The sequence below is a fragment of the Pan troglodytes genome, chromosome 5 (genome assembly GCF_028858775.2).
Source record: "Pan troglodytes isolate AG18354 chromosome 5, NHGRI_mPanTro3-v2.0_pri, whole genome shotgun sequence".
NCBI classification, from domain to species: Eukaryota; Metazoa; Chordata; class Mammalia; order Primates; family Hominidae; genus Pan; species Pan troglodytes.
The window spans coordinates 58,818,309-58,824,308 of record NC_072403.2 but is presented as its reverse complement, the minus strand read 5'-3'; positions in this window follow the sequence as shown (position 1 = coordinate 58,824,308).

The following is a 6,000-nucleotide window of genomic DNA, read 5'->3' as shown; positions in this document are numbered from 1 at the left end:
CTGCCGAGTAGCTGGGATTACAGGCACACGCCACCATGCCCGGCTAATTTTTTTATTAGTAGAGACTGGGTTTCACCATGTTGGCCAGGTCTCAAACTCCTGACCTCAGGTGATCTGCCCGCCTCGGCCGCCCAAAGTGCTGGGATTACAGGCATGAGCCACTGTGCTGGGCCCAGTGCTGCTTTATCTTTCTCAGAAGGCAGCCAGGTGGAGACCGGGTTGGGGAGTGGGGGTCCTTTGAGTGAGGCATCGCTTGTCAATGGTCCAGTGGCTTTTGATTTGCTGGTTGCCTGTCACCTGGTCAGTACCTGGAACATGGCCCTTTTACAAGGTGACTTTGCCCATGCCAGAAGCCACTGGGTATGCTGTCCTGTGGTGCTTTTGGCATGTCTGTGAACTCCTTAGCCACCCCACTTTTGACCTCTAAAAGCGTGGTAACTCCTTTAGCATCCTGCTTGGGTCACTGGTGGGGGCCAGGGAATTGACGAGTTCTCTTGTTAAGGAGAGATTAACAAGGCACAGTCTCTCCTCTCCCTCTTCTCATGTTTTCTCCACATTCATTTTATTGTAAGGTTCATGTTAAGGTTTGTTAGGATTGAGTCACTGAACCACCACATGGTTTCTTTCATCAGGGCATGTGGATTAACAAAGTGCCTTTTTATCATGGTGTCTCCCAAGACAGTAAAGTGATAAATTTTTAGGAAGTTCCTGCAATTTTCAACATGCAATAGCTCAAGAGTCAATGTAAAAGGACTGAATATTAATAGCAACTCAATACAGATGGTGCCCAGAGGGTGAAAAGACTGTGGCAAGAAAGGGCTAAGTTAACTTTCTTGGTATCAGAACTTGCTCTTGTTAATTGGACTCTACATGTGGCAACTAACCCACATTTCAGTGACACGACTATGCAATTTTTGCCAAGGGAAGAGTACACTTGTATAACGACTATAATTTTTTCTGTCTTTCCCAAATCACTTCAAAAACGTTTTTCTTCTCACCTACCTGATGCTGCCAAGACCAGCTCGGTCAGGGAGACCCTAACCCAGCAGCGCTAGAGGAATTAAAAACACACACACAAAAATATAGTGGTGTGGAGTGGAAAATCAGAGGTCTCACAGCCTTCAGAGCTGAGAGACTTGAACAGAGATTTGCCCACATATTTACTGACAGCAAGCCAGTGATAAGCATTGTTTCTATGGATCATAGATTAACTAAAAGTATTCCTTACAGGAAACAAAGGGATGGGCCGAAATAAAGGGATGGGTTGGGCTAGTTATCTGCAGCTCCTTTACAATCAGCTACTTCTCCCCCGCTCCATTAATACCTAAACTTTTTCACCTTTTGGAGGAACATTAGAACAGGCACAGATCGCTTATGCTATTGTTTGCGGTTTAAGAATGCCTTTAAGTGGTTTTCTGCCCTGGGTGGGCCAGGTGTTCCTTGCCCTCATTCCAGTAAGCCCACAACCTTCCAGCGTGGGCATCATGGCCATCATGAACATGTCACAGTGCTGCAGAGATTTTGTTTATGGCCAGTTTTGGGGCCAGTTTATGGCCAGATTTTGGGGGCCTATTGCCAACATGATGCAATGGTCCTAGGACTGGGGCTGCAACTAGAAGTGCTGGAAGCAGGGATTTCTAAGCAAGGAACTGTCAGTGTTTGTCAGACCTTATGTCAGAATTCCTAAGGGCCTGATGGGGAAGGGTTGTGCCTTCATCCTGTCTAGCAAAATTGGGGCTGAATGAATGCAGCTATATTGCCTGGTGATAGAAATAGCTCACTAGTTCTCCACCTATGGAACTGTACCCCACCTGAATGGCAGTGGACTGAGGAGGAGGTACTTGCTAGACTAGTATTGCTGCCTGCAATCTAGACCAGCGCAGTGGCAGTTCTAATGCTCTTCCCAAAGGTGAAAAAGTTTAGGTATTAATGGAGCAGGGGAGAAGTAGCTGAGTGTAAAGGAATGAATAAATGGGTTATAAATGAAGGGAAATCCAACATTACATTAACACCTTGAAAGGGGCTCAGAGCAAGAGATGACATGTCTCTTAGCTCAATTATAGCAGATGTCTGAAAGGGTGCAGCTATATGTTTGCTCCTGCTTTTGGAACTGATTGAAAGGAAATCTGCAAACCTGAGTGACCTCTCTCTGAAGACATTAATGAGAGGTGACAGCATGCTGGCAGCCCTTGCTCACTCTTGGTGCCTTCTGCGCACACTCTGGCCGTGCTTGAGGAGCCCTTCAGCCCGCTGCTGCACTGTGGGAGCCCCTCTCTGGGCTGGCCGAGGCTGGAGCTGGCTCCCTCTGCTTGTGGGGAGGTGTGGAGGGAGAGGCACAGATGGGAACCAGGGCTGCGCGGTGCTCATGGGCCAGCATGAATTCTGGGTGGGTGCAGGCTCCCTGCCCTCCCCCCGCCCCATGGGCTCCCGTGCTGCCCGAGCCTCCCTGACGGGTGCTGCCCCCTGCTCCGCTGTGCCTCGTCCCATTGACCGCCTAAGGGCTGAGGGGTGCAGGTGTGTGGTGCAGGACTGGCAGGCACCTCCACCCACGTGGCCTCGGTGCGGGATCCACTGGATGAAGCCAGCTGGGCTCCTGAATCTGGTGGGGACTTGGAGACTTTTATGTCTAGCCAGAGGATTGTATATGCACAAATCAGCACTCTGTGTCTAGCTTGGGGTTCGTGGATGCACTAATCAGCACTCCGTATCTAGATAATCTGGTGGAGACTTGGAGGACTTTTATGTCTAGCTAAAGGATTGTAAATGCACCAATCAGTGCTCTGTGTCTAGCTCAAGTTTGTAAATGCACCAATCAGCACCCTGTGTCTAGCTCAAGGTTTGTAAATACACCAGTCAGCGCTCTGTGTCTAGCTCATCTAGTGGGGACTTGGAGAACTTTTGTGTCTAGCTAAAGGTTTGTAAACACACCAATCAGCACCCTGTCAAAATTGGCCAATCAGCTCCCTGTAAAATGGACCAATCAGCAGAATGTGGGTGGGGCCAGATAAGGGAGTAAAAGCAGGCTTCCCCAGCCAGCAGTGGCAACCTGCTCGGGTCCCCTTCCACACTGTGGAAGCTTTGTTCTTTCACTCTTTGCAATAAATCTTGCTGCTGCTCACTCTTTGGCTCCACACTACCTTTATGAGCTGTAACACTCACCGTGAAGGTCTGCATCTTCACTCCTGAGGCCAGTGAGACCACGAACCCACCAGGAGAAATGAACAACTCCAGACAGGAGGAACGAACAACTCCATACAGGAGGAATGAACAACTCCAGACGCGCTGCCTTAAGAGCTGTAACACTCACCGTGAAGGTCTGCAGCTTCGCTCCTGAAGCCAGCGAGACCATGAACCCACCAGAAGGAACAAACTCCAAACACGTCCAAACATCAGAAGGAACAAACTCCAGACACGCCATCTTTAAGAACTGTAACGCTCACTGCGGGGGTCCGTGGCTTCATTCTTGAAGTCAGTGAGACCAAGAACCCACCAATTCCGGACACATTTTGGTGACCCAGAAGGGATTATTGCCTATCACCAAGCAGTAAGACTATCACCAAGTGGTGAGACCATTGCCTATCATTGAGCGGTAAGACTGTCACCTATTGGCAAGCAGTGAGTACCATTGGACCCCTTTTGCTTGCTATTCTGTCCTATTTTTCCTTAGAATTTAGGGGCTAAATACCTGGCACCTGTCGGCCAGTTAAAGGTGACTAGCGCGGCCGCAGGCCTAAAGACACAGGTGTCAGGCTTTCTGGGAAAGGGCTCTCTAACAACCCCTGACTCTTCAGAGTTGGGAGCGTTAGTTTGCCTGGAACTGGCTTCTGCTTTTCCTGTACTTCTGGGCTGAGCTGAGAGTCAAGAGAGAGGAAAGCCATTCAGCTCCGGGGTCCCGACAACAAGTTGGTTGACCCTGTGGTCATGAGCGGAACTCTGGAAGGCATGTCACCTAAGCAAGACTCGCCCATCTATCCTGTCTATCCTGACCCTTGCCCCCTAGGTCCTAATGCCTGCCAGACAAACTTCCTCTTGCCTCTCTTCTCCGAGATTAGTCCCACTTCTAAAAATCGCTCCCTGTCTCTGGGGCTTTTCTAGTTTCTCCTATAAGAATGACTTCTAGTATAAACTCCAAGACTCTGTTAACTTCTTTAGGCACCCTGGCTCACCAATCAGAAAGACATAATTATTGCCCAAAGCCCCGTCGTAGGGGGGACTACCTGGAATTTTAGGATCCCTCCTCAGACTAACAGGCCTAACAAATCTATTCCTGAAGCTAGGATATGGGGAGCCCCAGAAATTGTATCCTTCCTATTCATATAAGTGAGCACAAAAGGTGTCACATTCCAACCCTGGAGATCCCTTCCCTCCCTCAGGGTATGGCCCTCCACTTCATTTTTGGGGCATAACATCTTTATAGGACACAGGTAAGGTCCCAGTACTAACAGGTGAATGCTTAGGACTCTAACAGGTTTTCAAGAATGTGTCGGTAAGTGCCACTAAATCCGATTTTTCTCAGCCCTCCTTGTGGTCTAGGAGGACAGGCAAGGGTGTAGGTTTTTGAGAATGCATCAGTAAGGGCCACTAAATCCGACCTTCCTTGGTCCTCCATGTGGTCTGGGAGGAAAATTAATGTTTCTGCTGCTGCGTCAGTGAGCGCAACTGTTCTGATCAGCAGGGTCCAGGGACCGTTGCGGGTTCTTGGGTAGGGGTTGTTTCTGCTGCTGCATCAGTGAGTGCAACTATTCTGATCAGCAGGGTTCAGGGACTGTCATGGGTTCTTGGGCAGGGGGAGAAATAAAACAAACCAAAACCACAGGCAGTTTTGTCTTTCAGATGGGAAACACTCAGCATCAACAGGTTCACCCTTGAAATGCATCCTAAGCCATTGGGACCAATTTGACCCACAAACCCCAAAAAAAGAGGTGGCTCATTTTTTTCTACACTACAGCCTGGCCCCAATATTCTCTCTCTGATGGGGGAAAATGGCCACCTGAGGGAAGTACAAATTACAATACTATCCTGCAGTTTGACCTTTTCTGTAAGAGGGAAGGCAAATGGAGTGAAATACCTTATGTCCAAGCTTTCTTTTCATTGACAGAGAATACACAACAATGCAAAGCTTTCAATTTACATCCCACAGGAGGACCACTCAACTTACCCCCATATCATAGCCTCCCTATAGCTCCCCTTCCTATTAATGGTAATCCTCTTCTAATCTCCCCTGCCCAGAAGGAAATAAGTAAAGAAATCTCCAAAGGACCACAAATGCCCCCAGGCTACTGGTTATGTCCCCTTCAAGCTGTAGGGGGAGGGGAATTTGGCCCAACCCGGGTACATGTCCCCTTCTCCCTCTCTGACTTAAAACAGATCAAGGCAGACCTGGGGAAGTTTTCAGATGATCCTGATAGGTACAGAGATGTCCTACAAGGTCTAGGGCAAACCTTCGACCTCACTTGGAGAGATGTCATGCTACTGTTAGATCAAACCCTGGCCTTTAATGAAAAGAATGCAGCTTTAGCTGTAGCCCGAGAGTTTGGAGATACCTGGTATCTTAGTCAAGTAAAAGACAGAATGACAGCTGAAGAAAGGGACAAATTCCCTACTGGTCAGCAAGCCATCCCCAGTATGGATCCCCACTGGGACCTTTACTCAGATCATGGGGACTGGAGTCGTAAACATTTGTTGACCTGTGTTCTAGAAGGACTAAGGAGAATTAGAAAAAAGCCCATGAATTATTCAATGATGTCCACCATAACTCAGGGAAAGGAAGAAAATCCTTCTGCTTTCCTCGAGCAGCTATGGGAGGCCTTAAGAAAATATACTCCCCTGTCACCCGAATCACTCGAGGGTCAATTGATTCTAAAAGATAAGTTTATTACCCAATCAGCCACAGCCGCAGATATCAGGAGAAAGCTCCAAAAGCAAGCCCTGGGCCCTGAAGAAAATTTGGAGGCATTATTAAACCTGGCAACCTCAGTGTTCTATAATAGGGACCAAGAG